Raw genomic sequence first — 26,836 nt, forward strand, 5'->3', positions numbered from 1 at the left:
ATACTGGACAATCAAATTAATGACTTCCCAGGCTTCAGGATGCCTTTTTACACTCTATGAATGTGGAAATTTACATTGGAAACGTTTGGTTTAGCTGTTAATGAAGTTTCGTTTTTTTAGTGCTGAAAATTCATTGTCTGCTGGCGCTGTACACTTTTTCTAAGTGTTGCAATATCTCATGAAGGAAATACTGGACAATCAAATTAATGACTTTCCAGGCTTCAGGATGCCTTTCTACACTATATAAAGGTGGAAATTTACATTGGAAACGTTTGGTTTAGCTGTTATAAAAGTTTGGTTTTTTAGTGCTGTAAATGCATTTTCAGCTCGCGCTGTACACATTTGCTATGAGAGGCATTATCTCATAAGGGAAATATTGGACAATCAAATTAATGACTGCCCAGGCTTCAGGATGTCTTTTTACACTATATAAGGGTGGAAATTTACATTGGAAACGTTTAGTTTAGCTGTTAATGAAGTTTCGTTTTTTTAGTGCTGAAAATTCATTGTCTGCTGGCGCTGTACACTTTTTCTAAGTGTTGCAATATCTCATGAAGGAAATACTGGACAATCAAATTAATGACTTTCCAGGCTTCAGGATGCCTTTCTACACTATATAAAGGTGGAAATGTACATTGGAAACGTTTGGTTTAGCTGTTATAAAAGTTTGGTTTTTTAGTGCTGTAAATGCATTTTCAGCTCGCGCTGTACACATTTGCTATGAGAGGCATTATCTCAGAAGGGAAATATTGGACAATCAAATTAATGACTGCCCAGGCTTCAGGATGTCTTTTTACACTCTATAAAGGTGGAAATTTACATTGGAAACGTTTGGTTTAGCTGTTATAAAAGTTTGGTTTTTTTAGTGCTGAAAATGCATTTTCAGCTCGCACTGTACACATTTGCTGTGTGAGGCATTATCTCATAAGGGAAATACTGGACAATCAAATTAATGACTGCCCAGGCTTCAGGATGTCTTTTTACACTATATAAAGGTGGAAATTTACATTGGAAACGTTTGGTTTAGCTGTTATAAAAGTTTGGTTTTTTAGTGCTGAAAATGCATTTTCAGCTCGCACTGTACACATTTGCTATGTGAGGCATTATCTCATAAGGGAAATACTGGACAATCAAATTAATGACTTCCCAGGCTTCAGGATGCCTTTTTACACTCTATAAATGTGGAAATTTACATTGGAAACGTTTGGTTTAGCTGTTAATGAAGTTTCGTTTTTTTAGTGCTGAAAATTCATTGTCTGCTGGCGCTGTACACTTTTTCTAAGTGTTGCAATATCTCATGAAGGAAATACTGGACAATCAAATTAATGACTTTCCAGGCTTCAGGATGCCTTTCTACACTATATAAAGGTGGAAATGTACATTGGAAACGTTTGGTTTAGCTGTTATAAAAGTTTGGTTTTTTAGTGCTGTAAATGCATTTTCAGCTCGCGCTGTACACATTTGCTATGAGAGGCATTATCTCATAAGGGAAATATTAGACAATCAAATTAATGACTGCCCAGGCTTCAGGATGTCTTTTTACACTATATAAGGGTGGAAATTTACATCGGAAACGTTTAGTTTAGCTGTTAATGAAGTTTCGTTTTTTTAGTGCTGAAAATTCATTGTCTGCTGGCGCTGTACACTTTTTCTAAGTGTTGCAATATCTCATGAAGGAAATACTGGACAATCAAATTAATGACTTTCCAGGCTTCAGGATGCCTTTCTACACTATATAAAGGTGGAAATGTACATTGGAAACGTTTGGTTTAGCTGTTATAAAAGTTTGGTTTTTTAGTGCTGTAAATGCATTTTCAGCTCGCGCTGTACACATTTGCTATGAGAGGCATTATCTCAAAAGGGAAATATTGGACAATCAAATTAATGACTGCCCAGGCTTCAGGATGTCTTTTTACACTATAAAAAGGTGGAAATTTACATTGGAAACGTTTGGTTTAGCTGTTATAAAAGTTTGGTTTTTTAGTGCTGAAAATGCATTTTCAGCTCGCACTGTACACATTTGCTATGTGAGGCATTAATCTCATAAGGGAAATACTGGACAATCAAATTAATGACTTCCCAGGCTTCAGGATGCCTTTTTACACTCTATAAATGTGGAAATTTACATTGGAAACGTTTGGTTTAGCTGTTAATGAAGTTTCGTTTTTTTAGTGCTGAAAATTCATTGTCTGCTGGCGCTGTACACTTTTTCTAAGTGTTGCAATATCTCATGAAGGAAATACTGGACAATCAAATTAATGACTTTCCAGGCTTCAGGATGCCTTTCTACACTATATAAAGGTGGAAATTTACATTGGAAACGTTTGGTTTAGCTGTTATAAAAGTTTGGTTTTTTAGTGCTGTAAATGCATTTTCAGCTCGCGCTGTACACATTTGCTATGAGAGGCATTATCTCATAAGGGAAATATTGGACAATCAAATTAATGACTGCCCAGGCTTCAGGATGTCTTTTTACACTATATAAAGGTGGAAATTTACATTGGAAACGTTTAGTTTAGCTGTTAATGAAGTTTCGTTTTTTTTAGTGCTGAAAATTCATTGTCTGCTGGCGCTGTACACTTTTTCTAAGTGTTGCAATATCTCATGAAGGAAATACTGGACAATCAAATTAATGACTTTCCAGGCTTCAGGATGCCTTTCTACACTATATAAAGGTGGAAATTTACATTGGAAACGTTTGGTTTAGCTGTTATAAAAGTTTGGTTTTTTAGTGCTGTAAATGCATTTTCAGCTCGCGCTGTACACATTTGCTATGAGAGGCATTATCTCATAAGGGAAATATTGGACAATCAAATTAATGACTGCCCAGGCTTCAGGATGTCTTTTTACACTATATAAAGGTGGAAATTTACATTGGAAACGTTTGGTTTAGCTGTTATAAAAGTTTGGTTTTTTAGTGCTGTAAATGCATTTTCAGCTCGCGCTGTACACATTTGCTACGAGAGGCATTATCTCATAAGGGAAATATTGGACAATCAAATTAATGGCTGCCCAGGCTTCAGGATGTCTTTTTACTCTATATAAAGTTGGAAATTTACATTGGAAACGTTTAGTTTAGCTGTTAATGAAGTTTCGTTTTTTTAGTGCTGAAAATTCATTGTCTGCTGGCGCTGTACACTTTTTCTAAGTGTTGCAATATCTCATGAAGGAAATACTGGACAATCAAATCAATGACTTTCCAGGCTTCAGGATGCCTTTCTACACTATATAAAGGTGGAAATGTACATTGGAAACGTTTGGTTTAGCTGTTATAAAAGTTTGTTTTTTTAGTGCTGAAAATGCATTTTCAGCTCGCGCTGTACACATTTGCTATGAGAGGCATTGTCTCATAAGGGAAATATTGGACAATCAAATTAATGACTGCCTAGGCTTCGGGATGTCTTTTTACACTATATAAAGGTGGAAATTTACATTGGAAACGTTTGGTTTAGCTGTTATAAAAGTTTGGTTTTTTTAGTGCTGAAAATGCATTTTCAGCTCGCACTGTACACATTTGTTATGTGAGGCATTATCTCATAAGGGAAATACTGGACAATCAAATTAATGACTGCCCAGGCTTCAGGATGTCTTTTTACACTATATAAAGGTGGAAATTTACATTGGAAACGTTTGGTTTAGCTGTTATAAAAGTTTGTTTTTTTAGTGCTGAAAATGCATTTTCAGCTCGCACTGTACACATTTGCTATGTGAGGCATTATCTCATAAGGGAAATACTGGACAATCAAATTAATGACTTCCCAGGCTTCAGGATGCCTTTTTACACTCTATAAATGTGGAAATTTACATTGGAAACGTTTGGTTTAGCTGTTAATGAAGTTTCGTTTTTTTAGTGCTGAAAATTCATTGTCTGCTGGCGCTGTACACTTTTTCTAAGTGTTGCAATATCTCATGAAGGAAATACTGGACAATCAAATTAATGACTTTCCAGGCTTCAGGATGCCTTTCTACACTATATAAAGGTGGAAATTTACATTGGAAACGTTTGGTTTAGCTGTTATAAAAGTTTGGTTTTTTAGTGCTGTAAATGCATTTTCAGCTCGCGCTGTACACATTTGCTATGAGAGGCATTATCTCATAAGGGAAATATTGGACAATCAAATTAATGACTGCCCAGGCTTCAGGATGTATTTTTACACTATATAAGGGTGGAAATTTACATTGGAAACGTTTAGTTTAGCTGTTAATGAAGTTTCGTTTTTTTAGTGCTGAAAATTCATTGTCTGCTGGCGCTGTACACTTTTTCTAAGTGTTGCAATATCTCATGAAGGAAATACTGGACAATCAAATTAATGACTTTCCAGGCTTCAGGATGCCTTTCTACACTATATAAAGGTGGAAATGTACATTGGAAACGTTTGGTTTAGCTGTTATAAAAGTTTGGTTTTTTAGTGCTGTAAATGCATTTTCAGCTCGCGCTGTACACATTTGCTATGAGAGGCATTATCTCAGAAGGGAAATATTGGACAATCAAATTAATGACTGCCCAGGCTTCAGGATGTCTTTTTACACTATATAAAGGTGGAAATTTACATTGGAAACGTTTGGTTTAGCTGTTATAAAAGTTTGGTTTTTTTAGTGCTGAAAATGCATTTTCAGCTCGCACTGTACACATTTGCTGTGTGAGGCATTATCTCATAAGGGAAATACTGGACAATCAAATTAATGACTGCCCAGGCTTCAGGATGTCTTTTTACACTATATAAAGGTGGAAATTTACATTGGAAACGTTTGGTTTAGCTGTTATAAAAGTTTGGTTTTTTAGTGCTGAAAATGCATTTTCAGCTCGCACTGTACACATTTGCTATGTGAGGCATTATCTCATAAGGGAAATACTGGACAATCAAATTAATGACTTCCCAGGCTTCAGGATGCCTTTTTACACTCTATAAATGTGGAAATTTACATTGGAAACGTTTGGTTTAGCTGTTAATGAAGTTTCGTTTTTTTAGTGCTGAAAATTCATTGTCTGCTGGCGCTGTACACTTTTTCTAAGTGTTGCAATATCTCATGAAGGAAATACTGGACAATCAAATTAATGACTTTCCAGGCTTCAGGATGCCTTTCTACACTATATAAAGGTGGAAATTTACATTGGAAACGTTTGGTTTAGCTGTTATAAAAGTTTGGTTTTTTAGTGCTGTAAATGCATTTTCAGCTCGCGCTGTACACATTTGCTATGAGAAGCATTATCTCATAAGGGAAATATTGGACAATCAAATTAATGACTGCCCAGGCTTCAGGATGTCTTTTTACACTATATAAGGGTGGAAATTTACATTGGAAACGTTTAGTTTAGCTGTTAATGAAGTTTCGTTTTTTTAGTGCTGAAAATTCATTGTCTGCTGGCGCTGTACACTTTTTCTAAGTGTTGCAATATCTCATGAAGGAAATACTGGACAATCAAATTAATGACTTTCCAGGCTTCAGGATGCCTTTCTACACTATATAAAGGTGGAAATTTACATTGGAAACGTTTAGTTTAGCTGTTAATGAAGTTTCGTTTTTTTAGTGCTGAAAATTCATTGTCTGCTGGCGCTGTACATTTTTTCTATGTGTTGCAATATCTCATGAAGGAAATACTGGACAATCAAATTAATTACTTTCCAGGCTTCAGGATGCCTTTCTACACTATATAAAGGTGGAAATGTACATTGGAAACGTTTGGTTTAGCTGTTATAAAAGTTTGGTTTTTTAGTGCTGTAAATGCATTTTCAGCTCGCGCTGTACACATTTGCTATGAGAGGCATTATCTCAGAAGGGAAATATTGGACAATCAAATTAATGACTGCCCAGGCTTCAGGATGTCTTTTTACACTATATAAAGGTGGAGATTTACATTGGAAACGTTTGGTTTAGCTGTTATAAAAGTTTGGTTTTTTTAGTGCTGAAAATGCATTTTCAGCTCGCACTGTACACATTTGCTGTGTGAGGCATTATCTCATAAGGGAAATACTGGACAATCAAATTAATGACTGCCCAGGCTTCAGGATGTCTTTTTACACTATATAAAGGTGGAAATTTACATTGGAAACGTTTGGTTTAGCTGTTATAAAAGTTTGGTTTTTTTAGTGCTGAAAATGCATTTTCAGCTCGCACTGTCCACATTTGCTATGTGAGGCATTATCTCATAAGGGAAATACTGGACAATCAAATTAATGACTGCCCAGGCTTCAGGATGTCGTTTTACACTATATAAAGGTGGAAATTTACATTGGAAACGTTTGGTTTAGCTGTTATAAAAGTTTGTTTTTTTAGTGCTGTAAATGCATTTTCAGCTCGCGCTGTACACATTTGCTATGAGAGGCATTATCTCATAAGGGAAATATTGGACAATCAAATTAATGACTGCCCAGGCTTCAGGATGTCTTTTTACACTATATAAAGGTGGAAATATACATTGGAAACGTTTAGTTTAGCTGTTAATGAAGTTTCGTTTTTTTAGTGCTGAAAATTCATTGTCTGCTGGCGCTGTACACTTTTTCTAAGTGTTGCAATATCTCATGAAGGAAATACTGGACAATCAAATTAATGACTTTCCAGGCTTCAGGATGCCTTTCTACACTATATAAAGGTGGAAATGTACATTGGAAACGTTTGGTTTAGCTGTTATAAAAGTTTGGTTTTTTAGTGCTGTAAATGCATTTTCAGCTCGCGCTGTACACATTTGCTATGAGAGGCATTATCTCATAAGGGAAATATTAGACAATCAAATTAATGACTGCCCAGGCTTCAGGATGTCTTTTTACACTATATAAGGGTGGAAATTTACATCGGAAACGTTTAGTTTAGCTGTTAATGAAGTTTCGTTTTTTTAGTGCTGAAAATTCATTGTCTGCTGGCGCTGTACACTTTTTCTAAGTGTTGCAATATCTCATGAAGGAAATACTGGACAATCAAATTAATGACTTTCCAGGCTTCAGGATGCCTTTCTACACTATATAAAGGTGGAAATGTACATTGGAAACGTTTGGTTTAGCTGTTATAAAAGTTTGGTTTTTTAGTGCTGTAAATGCATTTTCAGCTCGCGCTGTACACATTTGCTATGAGAGGCATTATCTCAAAAGGGAAATATTGGACAATCAAATTAATGACTGCCCAGGCTTCAGGATGTCTTTTTACACTATATAAAGGTGGAAATTTACATTGGAAACGTTTGGTTTAGCTGTTATAAAAGTTTGGTTTTTTAGTGCTGAAAATGCATTTTCAGCTCGCACTGTACACATTTGCTATGTGAGGCATTATCTCATAAGGGAAATACTGGACAATCAAATTAATGACTTCCCAGGCTTCAGGATGCCTTTTTACACTCTATAAATGTGGAAATTTACATTGGAAACGTTTGGTTTAGCTGTTAATGAAGTTTCGTTTTTTTAGTGCTGAAAATTCATTGTCTGCTGGCGCTGTACACTTTTTCTAAGTGTTGCAATATCTCATGAAGGAAATTCTGGACAATCAAATTAATGACTTTCCAGGCTTCAGGATGCCTTTCTACACTATATAAAGGTGGAAATTTACATTGGAAACGTTTGGTTTAGCTGTTATAAAAGTTTGGTTTTTTAGTGCTGTAAATGCATTTTCAGCTCGCGCTGTACACATTTGCTATGAGAGGCATTATCTCATAAGGGAAATATTGGACAATCAAATTAATGACTGCCCAGGCTTCAGGATGTCTTTTTACACTATATAAAGGTGGAAATTTACATTGGAAACGTTTAGTTTAGCTGTTAATGAAGTTTCGTTTTTTTTAGTGCTGAAAATTCATTGTCTGCTGGCGCTGTACACTTTTTCTAAGTGTTGCAATATCTCATGAAGGAAATACTGGACAATCAAATTAATGACTTTCCAGGCTTCAGGATGCCTTTCTACACTATATAAAGGTGGAAATTTACTTTGGAAACGTTTGGTTTAGCTGTTATAAAAGTTTGGTTTTTTAGTGCTGTAAATGCATTTTCAGCTCGCGCTGTACACATTTGCTATGAGAGGCATTATCTCATAAGGGAAATATTGGACAATCAAATTAATGACTGCCCAGGCTTCAGGATGTCTTTTTACACTATATAAAGGTGGAAATTTACATTGGAAACGTTTGGTTTAGCTGTTATAAAAGTTTGGTTTTTTAGTGCTGTAAATGCATTTTCAGCTCGCGCTGTACACATTTGCTATGAGAGGCATTATCTCATAAGGGAAATATTGGACAATCAAATTAATGGCTGCCCAGGCTTCAGGATGTCTTTTTACTCTATATAAAGTTGGAAATTTACATTGGAAACGTTTAGTTTAGCTGTTAATGAAGTTTCGTTTTTTTAGTGCTGAAAATTCATTGTCTGCTGGCGCTGTACACTTTTTCTAAGTGTTGCAATATCTCATGAAGGAAATACTGGACAATCAAATCAATGACTTTCCAGGCTTCAGGATGCCTTTCTACACTATATAAAGGTGGAAATGTACATTGGAAACGTTTGGTTTAGCTGTTATAAAAGTTTGTTTTTTTAGTGCTGAAAATGCATTTTCAGCTCGCGCTGTACACATTTGCTATGAGAGGCATTGTCTCATAAGGGAAATATTGGACAATCAAATTAATGACTGCCTAGGCTTCAGGATGTCTTTTTACACTATATAAAGGTGGAAATTTACATTGGAAACGTTTGGTTTAGCTGTTATAAAAGTTTGGTTTTTTTAGTGCTGAAAATGCATTTTCAGCTCGCACTGTACACATTTGCTATGTGAGGCATTATCTCATAAGGGAAATACTGGACAATCAAATTAATGACTGCCCAGGCTTCAGGATGTCTTTTTACACTATATAAAGGTGGAAATTTACATTGGAAACGTTTGGTTTAGCTGTTATAAAAGTTTGTTTTTTTAGTGCTGAAAATGCATTTTCAGCTCGCACTGTACACATTTGCTATGTGAGGCATTATCTCATAAGGGAAATACTGGACAATCAAATTAATGACTTCCCAGGCTTCAGGATGCCTTTTTACACTCTATAAATGTGGAAATTTACATTGGAAACGTTTGGTTTAGCTGTTAATGAAGTTTCGTTTTTTTAGTGCTGAAAATTCATTGTCTGCTGGCGCTGTACACTTTTTCTAAGTGTTGCAATATCTCATGAAGGAAATACTGGACAATCAAATTAATTACTTTCCAGGCTTCAGGATGCCTTTCTACACTATATAAAGGTGGAAATGTACATTGGAAACGTTTGGTTTAGCTGTTATAAAAGTTTGGTTTTTTAGTGCTGTAAATGCATTTTCAGCTCGCGCTGTACACATTTGCTATGAGAGGCATTATCTCAGAAGGGAAATATTGGACAATCAAATTAATGACTGCCCAGGCTTCAGGATGTCTTTTTACACTATATAAAGGTGGAGATTTACATTGGAAACGTTTGGTTTAGCTGTTATAAAAGTTTGGTTTTTTTAGTGCTGAAAATGCATTTTCAGCTCGCACTGTACACATTTGCTGTGTGAGGCATTATCTCATAAGGGAAATACTGGACAATCAAATTAATGACTGCCCAGGCTTCAGGATGTCTTTTTACACTATATAAAGGTGGAAATTTACATTGGAAACGTTTGGTTTAGCTGTTATAAAAGTTTGGTTTTTTTAGTGCTGAAAATGCATTTTCAGCTCGCACTGTCCACATTTGCTATGTGAGGCATTATCTCATAAGGGAAATACTGGACAATCAAATTAATGACTGCCCAGGCTTCAGGATGTCGTTTTACACTATATAAAGGTGGAAATTTACATTGGAAACGTTTGGTTTAGCTGTTATAAAAGTTTGTTTTTTTAGTGCTGTAAATGCATTTTCAGCTCGCGCTGTACACATTTGCTATGAGAGGCATTATCTCATAAGGGAAATATTGGACAATCAAATTAATGACTGCCCAGGCTTCAGGATGTCTTTTTACACTATATAAAGGTGGAAATATACATTGGAAACGTTTAGTTTAGCTGTTAATGAAGTTTCGTTTTTTTAGTGCTGAAAATTCATTGTCTGCTGGCGCTGTACACTTTTTCTAAGTGTTGCAATATCTCATGAAGGAAATACTGGACAATCAAATTAATGACTTTCCAGGCTTCAGGATGCCTTTCTACACTATATAAAGGTGGAAATGTACATTGGAAACGTTTGGTTTAGCTGTTATAAAAGTTTGGTTTTTTAGTGCTGTAAATGCATTTTCAGCTCGCGCTGTACACATTTGCTATGAGAGGCATTATCTCATAAGGGAAATATTAGACAATCAAATTAATGACTGCCCAGGCTTCAGGATGTCTTTTTACACTATATAAGGGTGGAAATTTACATCGGAAACGTTTAGTTTAGCTGTTAATGAAGTTTCGTTTTTTTAGTGCTGAAAATTCATTGTCTGCTGGCGCTGTACACTTTTTCTAAGTGTTGCAATATCTCATGAAGGAAATACTGGACAATCAAATTAATGACTTTCCAGGCTTCAGGATGCCTTTCTACACTATATAAAGGTGGAAATGTACATTGGAAACGTTTGGTTTAGCTGTTATAAAAGTTTGGTTTTTTAGTGCTGTAAATGCATTTTCAGCTCGCGCTGTACACATTTGCTATGAGAGGCATTATCTCAAAAGGGAAATATTGGACAATCAAATTAATGACTGCCCAGGCTTCAGGATGTCTTTTTACACTATATAAAGGTGGAAATTTACATTGGAAACGTTTGGTTTAGCTGTTATAAAAGTTTGGTTTTTTAGTGCTGAAAATGCATTTTCAGCTCGCACTGTACACATTTGCTATGTGAGGCATTATCTCATAAGGGAAATACTGGACAATCAAATTAATGACTTCCCAGGCTTCAGGATGCCTTTTTACACTCTATAAATGTGGAAATTTACATTGGAAACGTTTGGTTTAGCTGTTAATGAAGTTTCGTTTTTTTAGTGCTGAAAATTCATTGTCTGCTGGCGCTGTACACTTTTTCTAAGTGTTGCAATATCTCATGAAGGAAATACTGGACAATCAAATTAATGACTTTCCAGGCTTCAGGATGCCTTTCTACACTATATAAAGGTGGAAATTTACATTGGAAACGTTTGGTTTAGCTGTTATAAAAGTTTGGTTTTTTAGTGCTGTAAATGCATTTTCAGCTCGCGCTGTACACATTTGCTATGAGAGGCATTATCTCATAAGGGAAATATTGGACAATCAAATTAATGACTGCCCAGGCTTCAGGATGTCTTTTTACACTATATAAAGGTGGAAATTTACATTGGAAACGTTTAGTTTAGCTGTTAATGAAGTTTCGTTTTTTTTAGTGCTGAAAATTCATTGTCTGCTGGCGCTGTACACTTTTTCTAAGTGTTGCAATATCTCATGAAGGAAATACTGGACAATCAAATTAATGACTTTCCAGGCTTCAGGATGCCTTTCTACACTATATAAAGGTGGAAATTTACTTTGTTAACGTTTGGTTTAGCTGTTATAAAAGTTTGGTTTTTTAGTGCTGTAAATGCATTTTCAGCTCGCGCTGTACACATTTGCTATGAGAGGCATTATCTCATAAGGGAAATATTGGACAATCAAATTAATGACTGCCCAGGCTTCAGGATGTCTTTTTACACTATATAAAGGTGGAAATTTACATTGGAAACGTTTGGTTTAGCTGTTATAAAAGTTTGGTTTTTTAGTGCTGTAAATGCATTTTCAGCTCGCGCTGTACACATTTGCTATGAGAGGCATTATCTCATAAGGGAAATATTGGACAATCAAATTAATGGCTGCCCAGGCTTCAGGATGTCTTTTTACTCTATATAAAGTTGGAAATTTACATTGGAAACGTTTAGTTTAGCTGTTAATGAAGTTTCGTTTTTTTAGTGCTGAAAATTCATTGTCTGCTGGCGCTGTACACTTTTTCTAAGTGTTGCAATATCTCATGAAGGAAATACTGGACAATCAAATCAATGACTTTCCAGGCTTCAGGATGCCTTTCTACACTATATAAAGGTGGAAATGTACATTGGAAACGTTTGGTTTAGCTGTTATAAAAGTTTGTTTTTTTAGTGCTGAAAATGCATTTTCAGCTCGCGCTGTACACATTTGCTATGAGAGGCATTGTCTCATAAGGGAAATATTGGACAATCAAATTAATGACTGCCTAGGCTTCAGGATGTCTTTTTACACTATATAAAGGTGGAAATTTACATTGGAAACGTTTGGTTTAGCTGTTATAAAAGTTTGGTTTTTTTAGTGCTGAAAATGCATTTTCAGCTCGCACTGTACACATTTGCTATGTGAGGCATTATCTCATAAGGGAAATACTGGACAATCAAATTAATGACTGCCCAGGCTTCAGGATGTCTTTTTACACTATATAAAGGTGGAAATTTACATTGGAAACGTTTGGTTTAGCTGTTATAAAAGTTTGTTTTTTTAGTGCTGAAAATGCATTTTCAGCTCGCACTGTACACATTTGCTATGTGAGGCATTATCTCATAAGGGAAATACTGGACAATCAAATTAATGACTTCCCAGGCTTCAGGATGCCTTTTTACACTCTATAAATGTGGAAATTTACATTGGAAACGTTTGGTTAAGCTGTTAATGAAGTTTCGTTTTTTTAGTGCTGAAAATTCATTGTCTGCTGGCGCTGTACACTTTTTCTAAGTGTTGCAATATCTCATGAAGGAAATACTGGACAATCAAATTAATGACTTTCCAGGCTTCAGGATGCCTTTCTACACTATATAAAGGTGGAAATTTACATTGGAAACGTTTGGTTTAGCTGTTATAAAAGTTTGGTTTTTTAGTGCTGTAAATGCATTTTCAGCTCGCGCTGTACACATTTGCTATGAGAGGCATTATCTCATAAGGGAAATATTGGACAATCAAATTAATGACTGCCCAGGCTTCAGGATGTCTTTTTACACTATATAAAGGTGGAAATTTACATTGGAAACGTTTGGTTTAGCTGTTATAAAAGTTTGGTTTTTTTAGTGCTGAAAATGCATTTTCAGCTCGCACTGTACACATTTGCTATGTGAGGCATTATCTCATAAGGGAAATACTGGACAATCAAATTAATGACTGCCCAGGCTTCAGGATGTCTTTTTACACTATCTAAAGGTGGAAATTTACATTGGAAACGTTTGGTTTAGCTGTTATAAAAGTTTGGTTTTTTAGTGCTGAAAATGCATTTTCAGCTCGCACTGTACACATTTGCTATGTGAGGCATTATCTCATAAGGGAAATACTGGACAATCAAATTAATGACTTCCCAGGCTTCAGGATGCCTTTTTACACTCTATAAATGTGGAAATTTATATTGGAAACGTTTGGTTTAGCTGTTAATGAAGTTTCGTTTTTTTAGTGCTGAAAATTCATTGTCTGCTGGCGCTGTACACTTTTTCTAAGTGTTGCAATATCTCATGAAGGAAATACTGGACAATCAAATTAATGACTTTCCAGGCTTCAGGATGCCTTTCTACACTATATAAAGGTGGAAATTTACATTTGAAACGTTTGGTTTAGCTGTTATAAAAGTTTGGTTTTTTAGTGCTGTAAATGCATTTTCAGCTCGCGCTGTACACATTTGCTATGAGAGGCATTATCTCATAAGGGAAATATTGGACAATCAAATTAATGACTGCCCAGGCTTCAGGATGTCTTTTTACACTATATAAAGGTGGAAATATACATTGGAAACGTTTAGTTTAGCTGTTAATGAAGTTTCGTTTTTTTAGTGCTGAAAATTCATTGTCTGCTGGCGCTGTACACTTTTTCTAAGTGTTGCAATATCTCATGAAGGAAATACTGGACAATCAAATTAATGACTTTCCAGGCTTCAGGATGCCTTTCTACACTATATAAAGGTGGAAATTTACATTGGAAACGTTTGGTTTAGCTGTTATAAAAGTTTGTTTTTTTAGTGCTGTAAATGCATTTTCAGCTCGCGCTGTACACATTTGCTATGAGAGGCATTATCTCATAAGGGAAATATTGGACAATCAAATTAATGACTGCCCAGGCTTCAGGATGTCTTTTTACACTATATAAAGGTGGAAATTTACATTGGAAACGTTTGGTTTAGCTGTTATAAAAGTTTGGTTTTTTTAGTGCTGAAATGCATTTTCAGCTCGCACTGTCCACATTTGCTATGTGAGGCATTATCTCATAAGGGAAATACTGGACAATCAAATTAATGACTGCCCAGGCTTCAGGATGTCTTTTTACACTATATAAAGGTGGAAATTTACATTGGAAACGTTTGGTTTAGCTGTTATAAAAGTTTGTTTTTTTAGTGCTGTAAATGCATTTTCAGCTCGCGCTGTACACATTTGCTATGAGAGGCATTATCTCATAAGGGAAATATTGGACAATCAAATTAATGACTGCCCAGGCTTCAGGATGTCTTTTTACACTATATAAAGGTGGAAATTTACATTGGAAACGTTTACTTTAGCTGTTAATGAAGTTTCGTTTATTTAGTGCTGAAAATTCATTGTCTGACACTCTATAAATGTGGAAATTTACATTGGAAACGTTTGGTTTAGCTGTTAATGAAGTTTCGTTTTTTTAGTGCTGAAAATTCATTGTCTGCTGGCGCTGTACACTTTTTCTAAGTGTTGCAATATCTCATGAAGGAAATACTGGACAATCAAATTAATGACTTTCCAGGCTTCAGGATGCCTTTCTACACTATATAAAGGTGGAAATTTACATTGGAAACGTTTGGTTTAGCTGTTATAAAAGTTTGGTTTTTTAGTGCTGAAAATGCATTTTCAGCTCGCGCTGTACACATTTGCTATGAGAGGCATTATCTCATAAGGGAAATATTGGACAATCAAATTAATGACTGCCCAGGCTTCAGGATGTCTTTTTACACTATATAAGGGTGGAAATTTACATTGGAAACGTTTAGTTTAGCTGTTAATGAAGTTTCGTTTTTTTAGTGCTGAAAATTCATTGTCTGCTGGCGCTGTACACTTTTTCTAAGTGTTGCAATATCTCATGAAGGAAATACTGGACAATCAAATTAATGACTTTCCAGGCTTCAGGATGCCTTCTACACTATATAAAGGTGGAAATGTACATTGGAAACGTTTGGTTTAGCTGTTATAAAAGTTTGGTTTTTTAGTGCTGTAAATGCATTTTCAGCTCGCGCTGTACACATTTGCTATGAGAGGCATTATCTCAGAAGGGAAATATTGGACAATCAAATTAATGACTGCCCAGGCTTCAGGATGTCTTTTTACACTATATAAAGGTGGAAATTTACATTGGAAACGTTTGGTTTAGCTGTTATAAAAGTTTGGTTTTTTTAGTGCTGAAAATGCATTTTCAGCTCGCACTGTACACATTTGCTGTGTGAGGCATTATCTCATAAGGGAAATACTGGACAATCAAATTAATGACTGCCCAGGCTTCAGGATGTCTTTTTACACTATATAAAGGTGGAAATTTACATTGGAAACGTTTGGTTTAGCTGTTATAAAAGTTTGTTTTTTTAGTGCTGAAAATGCATTTTCAGCTCGCACTGTACACATTTGCTATGTGAGGCATTATCTCATAAGGGAAATACTGGACAATCAAATTAATGACTTCCCAGGCTTCAGGATGCCTTTTTACACTCTATAAATGTGGAAATTTACATTGGAAACGTTTGGTTTAGCTGTTAATGAAGTTTCGTTTTTTTAGTGCTGAAAATTCATTGTCTGCTGGCGCTGTACACTTTTTCTAAGTGTTGCAATATCTCATGAAGGAAATACTGGACAATCAAATTAATGACTTTCCAGGCTTCAGGATGCCTTTCTACACTATATAAAGGTGGAAATTTACATTGGAAACGTTTGGTTTAGCTGTTATAAAAGTTTGGTTTTTTAGTGCTGTAAATGCATTTTCAGCTCGCGCTGTACACATTTGCTATGAGAGGCATTATCTCATAAGGGAAATATTGGACAATCAAATTAATGACTGCCCAGGCTTCAGGATGTCTTTTTACACTATATAAGGGTGGAAATTTACATTGGAAACGTTTAGTTTAGCTGTTAATGAAGTTTCGTTTTTTTAGTGCTGAAAATTCATTGTCTGCTGGCGCTGTACACTTTTTCTAAGTGTTGCAATATCTCATGAAGGAAATACTGGACAATCAAATTAATGACTTTCCAGGCTTCAGGATGCCTTTCTACACTATATAAAGGTGGAAATGTACATTGGAAACGTTTGGTTTAGCTGTTATAAAAGTTTGGTTTTTTAGTGCTGTAAATGCATTTTCAGCTCGCGCTGTACACATTTGCTATGAGAGGCATTATCTCAGAAGGGAAATATTGGACAATCAAATTAATGACTGCCCAGGCTTCAGGATGTCTTTTTACACTATATAACGGTGGAAATTTACATTGGAAACGTTTGGTTTAGCTGTTATAAAAGTTTGTTTTTTTTAGTGCTGAAAATGCATTTTCAGCTCGCACTGTACACATTTGCTGTGTGAGGCATTATCTCATAAGGGAAATACTGGACAATCAAATTAATGACTGCCCAGGCTTCAGGATGTCTTTTTACACTATATAAAGGTGGAAATTTACATTGGAAACGTTTGGTTTAGCTGTTATAAAAGTTTGGTTTTTTAGTGCTGAAAATGCATTTTCAGCTCGCACTGTACACATTTGCTATGTGAGGCATTATCTCATAAGGGAAATACTGGACAATCAAATTAATGACTTCCCAGGCTTCAGGATGCCTTTTTACACTCTATGAATGTGGAAATTTACATTGGAAACGTTTGGTTTAGCTGTTAATGAAGTTTCGTTTTTTTAGTGCTGAAAATTCATTGTCTGCTGGCGCTGTACACTTTTTCTAAGTGTTGCAATATCTCATGAAGGAAATACTGGACAATCAAATTAATGACTTTCCAGGCTTCAGGATGCCTTTCTACACTATATAAAGGTGGAAATTTACATTGGAAACGTTTGGTTTAGCTGTTATAAAAGTTTGGTTTTTTAGTGCTGTAAATGCATTTTCAGCTCGCGCTGTACACATTTGCTATGAGAGGCATTATCTCATAAGGGAAATATTGGACAATCAAATTAATGACTGCCCAGGCTTCAGGATGTCTTTTTACACTATATAAGGGTGGAAATTTACATTGGAAACGTTTAGTTTAGCTGTTAATGAAGTTTCGTTTTTTTAGTGCTGAAAATTCATTGTCTGCTGGCGCTGTACACTTTTTCTAAGTGTTGCAATATCTCATGAAGGAAATACTGGACAATCAAATTAATGACTTTCCAGGCTTCAGGATGCCTTTCTACACTATATAAAGGTGGAAATGTACATTGGAAACGTTTGGTTTAGCTGTTATAAAAGTTTGGTTTTTTAGTGCTGTAAATGCATTTTCAGCTCGCGCTGTACACATTTGCTATGAGAGGCATTATCTCAGAAGGGAAATATTGGACAATCAAATTAATGACTGCCCAGGCTTCAGGATGTCTTTTTACACTCTATAAAGGTGGAAATTTACATTGGAAACGTTTGGTTTAGCTGTTATAAAAGTTTGGTTTTTTTAGTGCTGAAAATGCATTTTCAGCTCGCACTGTACACATTTGCTGTGTGAGGCATTATCTCATAAGGGAAATACTGGACAATCAAATTAATGACTGCCCAGGCTTCAGGATGTCTTTTTACACTATATAAAGGTGGAAATTTACATTGGAAACGTTTGGTTTAGCTGTTATAAAAGTTTGGTTTTTTAGTGCTGAAAATGCATTTTCAGCTCGCACTGTACACATTTGCTATGTGAGGCATTATCTCATAAGGGAAATACTGGACAATCAAATTAATGACTTCCCAGGCTTCAGGATGCCTTTTTACACTCTATAAATGTGGAAATTTACATTGGAAACGTTTGGTTTAGCTGTTAATGAAGTTTCGTTTTTTTAGTGCTGAAAATTCATTGTCTGCTGGCGCTGTACACTTTTTCTAAGTGTTGCAATATCTCATGAAGGAAATACTGGACAATCAAATTAATGACTTTCCAGGCTTCAGGATGCCTTTCTACACTATATAAAGGTGGAAATGTACATTGGAAACGTTTGGTTTAGCTGTTATAAAAGTTTGGTTTTTTAGTGCTGTAAATGCATTTTCAGCTCGCGCTGTACACATTTGCTATGAGAGGCATTATCTCATAAGGGAAATATTAGACAATCAAATTAATGACTGCCCAGGCTTCAGGATGTCTTTTTACACTATATAAGGGTGGAAATTTACATCGGAAACGTTTAGTTTAGCTGTTAATGAAGTTTCGTTTTTTTAGTGCTGAAAATTCATTGTCTGCTGGCGCTGTACACTTTTTCTAAGTGTTGCAATATCTCATGAAGGAAATACTGGACAATCAAATTAATGACTTTCCAGGCTTCAGGATGCCTTTCTACACTATATAAAGGTGGAAATGTACATTGGAAACGTTTGGTTTAGCTGTTATAAAAGTTTGGTTTTTTAGTGCTGTAAATGCATTTTCAGCTCGCGCTGTACACATTTGCTATGAGAGGCATTATCTCAAAAGGGAAATATTGGACAATCAAATTAATGACTGCCCAGGCTTCAGGATGTCTTTTTACACTATAAAAAGGTGGAAATTTACATTGGAAACGTTTGGTTTAGCTGTTATAAAAGTTTGGTTTTTTAGTGCTGAAAATGCATTTTCAGCTCGCACTGTACACATTTGCTATGTGAGGCATTAATCTCATAAGGGAAATACTGGACAATCAAATTAATGACTTCCCAGGCTTCAGGATGCCTTTTTACACTCTATAAATGTGGAAATTTACATTGGAAACGTTTGGTTTAGCTGTTAATGAAGTTTCGTTTTTTTAGTGCTGAAAATTCATTGTCTGCTGGCGCTGTACACTTTTTCTAAGTGTTGCAATATCTCATGAAGGAAATACTGGACAATCAAATTAATGACTTTCCAGGCTTCAGGATGCCTTTCTACACTATATAAAGGTGGAAATTTACATTGGAAACGTTTGGTTTAGCTGTTATAAAAGTTTGGTTTTTTAGTGCTGTAAATGCATTTTCAGCTCGCGCTGTACACATTTGCTATGAGAGGCATTATCTCATAAGGGAAATATTGGACAATCAAATTAATGACTGCCCAGGCTTCAGGATGTCTTTTTACACTATATAAAGGTGGAAATTTACATTGGAAACGTTTAGTTTAGCTGTTAATGAAGTTTCGTTTTTTTTAGTGCTGAAAATTCATTGTCTGCTGGCGCTGTACACTTTTTCTAAGTGTTGCAATATCTCATGAAGGAAATACTGGACAATCAAATTAATGACTTTCCAGGCTTCAGGATGCCTTTCTACACTATATAAAGGTGGAAATTTACATTGGAAACGTTTGGTTTAGCTGTTATAAAAGTTTGGTTTTTTAGTGCTGTAAATGCATTTTCAGCTCGCGCTGTACACATTTGCTATGAGAGGCATTATCTCATAAGGGAAATATTGGACAATCAAATTAATGACTGCCCAGGCTTCAGGATGTCTTTTTACACTATATAAAGGTGGAAATTTACATTGGAAACGTTTGGTTTAGCTGTTATAAAAGTTTGGTTTTTTAGTGCTGTAAATGCATTTTCAGCTCGCGCTGTACACATTTGCTACGAGAGGCATTATCTCATAAGGGAAATATTGGACAATCAAATTAATGGCTGCCCAGGCTTCAGGATGTCTTTTTACTCTATATAAAGTTGGAAATTTACATTGGAAACGTTTAGTTTAGCTGTTAATGAAGTTTCGTTTTTTTAGTGCTGAAAATTCATTGTCTGCTGGCGCTGTACACTTTTTCTAAGTGTTGCAATATCTCATGAAGGAAATACTGGACAATCAAATCAATGACTTTCCAGGCTTCAGGATGCCTTTCTACACTATATAAAGGTGGAAATGTACATTGGAAACGTTTGGTTTAGCTGTTATAAAAGTTTGTTTTTTTAGTGCTGAAAATGCATTTTCAGCTCGCGCTGTACACATTTGCTATGAGAGGCATTGTCTCATAAGGGAAATATTGGACAATCAAATTAATGACTGCCTAGGCTTCGGGATGTCTTTTTACACTATATAAAGGTGGAAATTTACATTGGAAACGTTTGGTTTAGCTGTTATAAAAGTTTGGTTTTTTTAGTGCTGAAAATGCATTTTCAGCTCGCACTGTACACATTTGCTATGTGAGGCATTATCTCATAAGGGAAATACTGGACAATCAAATTAATGACTGCCCAGGCTTCAGGATGTCTTTTTACACTATATAAAGGTGGAAATTTACATTGGAAACGTTTGGTTTAGCTGTTATAAAAGTTTGTTTTTTTAGTGCTGAAAATGCATTTTCAGCTCGCACTGTACACATTTGCTATGTGAGGCATTATCTCATAAGGGAAATACTGGACAATCAAATTAATGACTTCCCAGGCTTCAGGATGCCTTTTTACACTCTATAAATGTGGAAATTTACATTGGAAACGTTTGGTTTAGCTGTTAATGAAGTTTCGTTTTTTTAGTGCTGAAAATTCATTGTCTGCTGGCGCTGTACACTTTTTCTAAGTGTTGCAATATCTCATGAAGGAAATACTGGACAATCAAATTAATGACTTTCCAGGCTTCAGGATGCCTTTCTACACTATATAAAGGTGGAAATTTACATTGGAAACGTTTGGTTTAGCTGTTATAAAAGTTTGGTTTTTTAGTGCTGTAAATGCATTTTCAGCTCGCGCTGTACACATTTGCTATGAGAGGCATTATCTCATAAGGGAAATATTGGACAATCAAATTAATGACTGCCCAGGCTTCAGGATGTATTTTTACACTATATAAGGGTGGAAATTTACATTGGAAACGTTTAGTTTAGCTGTTAATGAAGTTTCGTTTTTTTAGTGCTGAAAATTCATTGTCTGCTGGCGCTGTACACTTTTTCTAAGTGTTGCAATATCTCATGAAGGAAATACTGGACAATCAAATTAATGACTTTCCAGGCTTCAGGATGCCTTTCTACACTATATAAAGGTGGAAATGTACATTGGAAACGTTTGGTTTAGCTGTTATAAAAGTTTGGTTTTTTAGTGCTGTAAATGCATTTTCAGCTCGCGCTGTACACATTTGCTATGAGAGGCATTATCTCAGAAGGGAAATATTGGACAATCAAATTAATGACTGCCCAGGCTTCAGGATGTCTTTTTACACTATATAAAGGTGGAAATTTACATTGGAAACGTTTGGTTTAGCTGTTATAAAAGTTTGGTTTTTTTAGTGCTGAAAATGCATTTTCAGCTCGCACTGTACACATTTGCTGTGTGAGGCATTATCTCATAAGGGAAATACTGGACAATCAAATTAATGACTGCCCAGGCTTCAGGATGTCTTTTTACACTATATAAAGGTGGAAATTTACATTGGAAACGTTTGGTTTAGCTGTTATAAAAGTTTGGTTTTTTAGTGCTGAAAATGCATTTTCAGCTCGCACTGTACACATTTGCTATGTGAGGCATTATCTCATAAGGGAAATACTGGACAATCAAATTAATGACTTCCCAGGCTTCAGGATGCCTTTTTACACTCTATAAATGTGGAAATTTACATTGGAAACGTTTGGTTTAGCTGTTAATGAAGTTTCGTTTTTTTAGTGCTGAAAATTCATTGTCTGCTGGCGCTGTACACTTTTTCTAAGTGTTGCAATATCTCATGAAGGAAATACTGGACAATCAAATTAATGACTTTCCAGGCTTCAGGATGCCTTTCTACACTATATAAAGGTGGAAATTTACATTGGAAACGTTTGGTTTAGCTGTTATAAAAGTTTGGTTTTTTAGTGCTGTAAATGCATTTTCAGCTCGCGCTGTACACATTTGCTATGAGAAGCATTATCTCATAAGGGAAATATTGGACAATCAAATTAATGACTGCCCAGGCTTCAGGATGTCTTTTTACACTATATAAGGGTGGAAATTTACATTGGAAACGTTTAGTTTAGCTGTTAATGAAGTTTCGTTTTTTTAGTGCTGAAAATTCATTGTCTGCTGGCGCTGTACACTTTTTCTAAGTGTTGCAATATCTCATGAAGGAAATACTGGACAATCAAATTAATGACTTTCCAGGCTTCAGGATGCCTTTCTACACTATATAAAGGTGGAAATTTACATTGGAAACGTTTAGTTTAGCTGTTAATGAAGTTTCGTTTTTTTAGTGCTGAAAATTCATTGTCTGCTGGCGCTGTACATTTTTTCTATGTGTTGCAATATCTCATGAAGGAAATACTGGACAATCAAATTAATTACTTTCCAGGCTTCAGGATGCCTTTCTACACTATATAAAGGTGGAAATGTACATTGGAAACGTTTGGTTTAGCTGTTATAAAAGTTTGGTTTTTTAGTGCTGTAAATGCATTTTCAGCTCGCGCTGTACACATTTGCTATGAGAGGCATTATCTCAGAAGGGAAATATTGGACAATCAAATTAATGACTGCCCAGGCTTCAGGATGTCTTTTTACACTATATAAAGGTGGAGATTTACATTGGAAACGTTTGGTTTAGCTGTTATAAAAGTTTGGTTTTTTTAGTGCTGAAAATGCATTTTCAGCTCGCACTGTACACATTTGCTGTGTGAGGCATTATCTCATAAGGGAAATACTGGACAATCAAATTAATGACTGCCCAGGCTTCAGGATGTCTTTTTACACTATATAAAGGTGGAAATTTACATTGGAAACGTTTGGTTTAGCTGTTATAAAAGTTTGGTTTTTTTAGTGCTGAAAATGCATTTTCAGCTCGCACTGTCCACATTTGCTATGTGAGGCATTATCTCATAAGGGAAATACTGGACAATCAAATTAATGACTGCCCAGGCTTCAGGATGTCGTTTTACACTATATAAAGGTGGAAATTTACATTGGAAACGTTTGGTTTAGCTGTTATAAAAGTTTGTTTTTTTAGTGCTGTAAATGCATTTTCAGCTCGCGCTGTACACATTTGCTATGAGAGGCATTATCTCATAAGGGAAATATTGGACAATCAAATTAATGACTGCCCAGGCTTCAGGATGTCTTTTTACACTATATAAAGGTGGAAATATACATTGGAAACGTTTAGTTTAGCTGTTAATGAAGTTTCGTTTTTTTAGTGCTGAAAATTCATTGTCTGCTGGCGCTGTACACTTTTTCTAAGTGTTGCAATATCTCATGAAGGAAATACTGGACAATCAAATTAATGACTTTCCAGGCTTCAGGATGCCTTTCTACACTATATAAAGGTGGAAATGTACATTGGAAACGTTTGGTTTAGCTGTTATAAAAGTTTGGTTTTTTAGTGCTGTAAATGCATTTTCAGCTCGCGCTGTACACATTTGCTATGAGAGGCATTATCTCATAAGGGAAATATTAGACAATCAAATTAATGACTGCCCAGGCTTCAGGATGTCTTTTTACACTATATAAGGGTGGAAATTTACATCGGAAACGTTTAGTTTAGCTGTTAATGAAGTTTCGTTTTTTTAGTGCTGAAAATTCATTGTCTGCTGGCGCTGTACACTTTTTCTAAGTGTTGCAATATCTCATGAAGGAAATACTGGACAATCAAATTAATGACTTTCCAGGCTTCAGGATGCCTTTCTACACTATATAAAGGTGGAAATGTACATTGGAAACGTTTGGTTTAGCTGTTATAAAAGTTTGGTTTTTTAGTGCTGTAAATGCATTTTCAGCTCGCGCTGTACACATTTGCTATGAGAGGCATTATCTCAAAAGGGAAATATTGGACAATCAAATTAATGACTGCCCAGGCTTCAGGATGTCTTTTTACACTATATAAAGGTGGAAATTTACATTGGAAACGTTTGGTTTAGCTGTTATAAAAGTTTGGTTTTTTAGTGCTGAAAATGCATTTTCAGCTCGCACTGTACACATTTGCTATGTGAGGCATTATCTCATAAGGGAAATACTGGACAATCAAATTAATGACTTCCCAGGCTTCAGGATGCCTTTTTACACTCTATAAATGTGGAAATTTACATTGGAAACGTTTGGTTTAGCTGTTAATGAAGTTTCGTTTTTTTAGTGCTGAAAATTCATTGTCTGCTGGCGCTGTACACTTTTTCTAAGTGTTGCAATATCTCATGAAGGAAATTCTGGACAATCAAATTAATGACTTTCCAGGCTTCAGGATGCCTTTCTACACTATATAAAGGTGGAAATTTACATTGGAAACGTTTGGTTTAGCTGTTATAAAAGTTTGGTTTTTTAGTGCTGTAAATGCATTTTCAGCTCGCGCTGTACACATTTGCTATGAGAGGCATTATCTCATAAGGGAAATATTGGACAATCAAATTAATGACTGCCCAGGCTTCAGGATGTCTTTTTACACTATATAAAGGTGGAAATTTACATTGGAAACGTTTAGTTTAGCTGTTAATGAAGTTTCGTTTTTTTTAGTGCTGAAAATTCATTGTCTGCTGGCGCTGTACACTTTTTCTAAGTGTTGCAATATCTCATGAAGGAAATACTGGACAATCAAATTAATGACTTTCCAGGCTTCAGGATGCCTTTCTACACTATATAAAGGTGGAAATTTACTTTGGAAACGTTTGGTTTAGCTGTTATAAAAGTTTGGTTTTTTAGTGCTGTAAATGCATTTTCAGCTCGCGCTGTACACATTTGCTATGAGAGGCATTATCTCATAAGGGAAATATTGGACAATCAAATTAATGACTGCCCAGGCTTCAGGATGTCTTTTTACACTATATAAAGGTGGAAATTTACATTGGAAACGTTTGGTTTAGCTGTTATAAAAGTTTGGTTTTTTAGTGCTGTAAATGCATTTTCAGCTCGCGCTGTACACATTTGCTATGAGAGGCATTATCTCATAAGGGAAATATTGGACAATCAAATTAATGGCTGCCCAGGCTTCAGGATGTCTTTTTACTCTATATAAAGTTGGAAATTTACATTGGAAACGTTTAGTTTAGCTGTTAATGAAGTTTCGTTTTTTTAGTGCTGAAAATTCATTGTCTGCTGGCGCTGTACACTTTTTCTAAGTGTTGCAATATCTCATGAAGGAAATACTGGACAATCAAATCAATGACTTTCCAGGCTTCAGGATGCCTTTCTACACTATATAAAGGTGGAAATGTACATTGGAAACGTTTGGTTTAGCTGTTATAAAAGTTTGTTTTTTTAGTGCTGAAAATGCATTTTCAGCTCGCGCTGTACACATTTGCTATGAGAGGCATTGTCTCATAAGGGAAATATTGGACAATCAAATTAATGACTGCCTAGGCTTCAGGATGTCTTTTTACACTATATAAAGGTGGAAATTTACATTGGAAACGTTTGGTTTAGCTGTTATAAAAGTTTGGTTTTTTTAGTGCTGAAAATGCATTTTCAGCTCGCACTGTACACATTTGCTATGTGAGGCATTATCTCATAAGGGAAATACTGGACAATCAAATTAATGACTGCCCAGGCTTCAGGATGTCTTTTTACACTATATAAAGGTGGAAATTTACATTGGAAACGTTTGGTTTAGCTGTTATAAAAGTTTGTTTTTTTAGTGCTGAAAATGCATTTTCAGCTCGCACTGTACACATTTGCTATGTGAGGCATTATCTCATAAGGGAAATACTGGACAATCAAATTAATGACTTCCCAGGCTTCAGGATGCCTTTTTACACTCTATAAATGTGGAAATTTACATTGGAAACGTTTGGTTTAGCTGTTAATGAAGTTTCGTTTTTTTAGTGCTGAAAATTCATTGTCTGCTGGCGCTGTACACTTTTTCTAAGTGTTGCAATATCTCATGAAGGAAATACTGGACAATCAAATTAATTACTTTCCAGGCTTCAGGATGCCTTTCTACACTATATAAAGGTGGAAATGTACATTGGAAACGTTTGGTTTAGCTGTTATAAAAGTTTGGTTTTTTAGTGCTGTAAATGCATTTTCAGCTCGCGCTGTACACATTTGCTATGAGAGGCATTATCTCAGAAGGGAAATATTGGACAATCAAATTAATGACTGCCCAGGCTTCAGGATGTCTTTTTACACTATATAAAGGTGGAGATTTACATTGGAAACGTTTGGTTTAGCTGTTATAAAAGTTTGGTTTTTTTAGTGCTGAAAATGCATTTTCAGCTCGCACTGTACACATTTGCTGTGTGAGGCATTATCTCATAAGGGAAATACTGGACAATCAAATTAATGACTGCCCAGGCTTCAGGATGTCTTTTTACACTATATAAAGGTGGAAATTTACATTGGAAACGTTTGGTTTAGCTGTTATAAAAGTTTGGTTTTTTTAGTGCTGAAAATGCATTTTCAGCTCGCACTGTCCACATTTGCTATGTGAGGCATTATCTCATAAGGGAAATACTGGACAATCAAATTAATGACTGCCCAGGCTTCAGGATGTCGTTTTACACTATATAAAGGTGGAAATTTACATTGGAAACGTTTGGTTTAGCTGTTATAAAAGTTTGTTTTTTTAGTGCTGTAAATGCATTTTCAGCTCGCGCTGTACACATTTGCTATGAGAGGCATTATCTCATAAGGGAAATATTGGACAATCAAATTAATGACTGCCCAGGCTTCAGGATGTCTTTTTACACTATATAAAGGTGGAAATATACATTGGAAACGTTTAGTTTAGCTGTTAATGAAGTTTCGTTTTTTTAGTGCTGAAAATTCATTGTCTGCTGGCGCTGTACACTTTTTCTAAGTGTTGCAATATCTCATGAAGGAAATACTGGACAATCAAATTAATGACTTTCCAGGCTTCAGGATGCCTTTCTACACTATATAAAGGTGGAAATGT

Source organism: Idiotropiscis lumnitzeri, unplaced genomic scaffold, assembly GCF_059441095.1.
Source record: "Idiotropiscis lumnitzeri isolate Australia: NSW breed Sydney's pygmy pipehorse unplaced genomic scaffold, RoL_Ilum_1.0 HiC_scaffold_27, whole genome shotgun sequence".
Taxonomy (NCBI): domain Eukaryota; kingdom Metazoa; phylum Chordata; class Actinopteri; order Syngnathiformes; family Syngnathidae; genus Idiotropiscis; species Idiotropiscis lumnitzeri.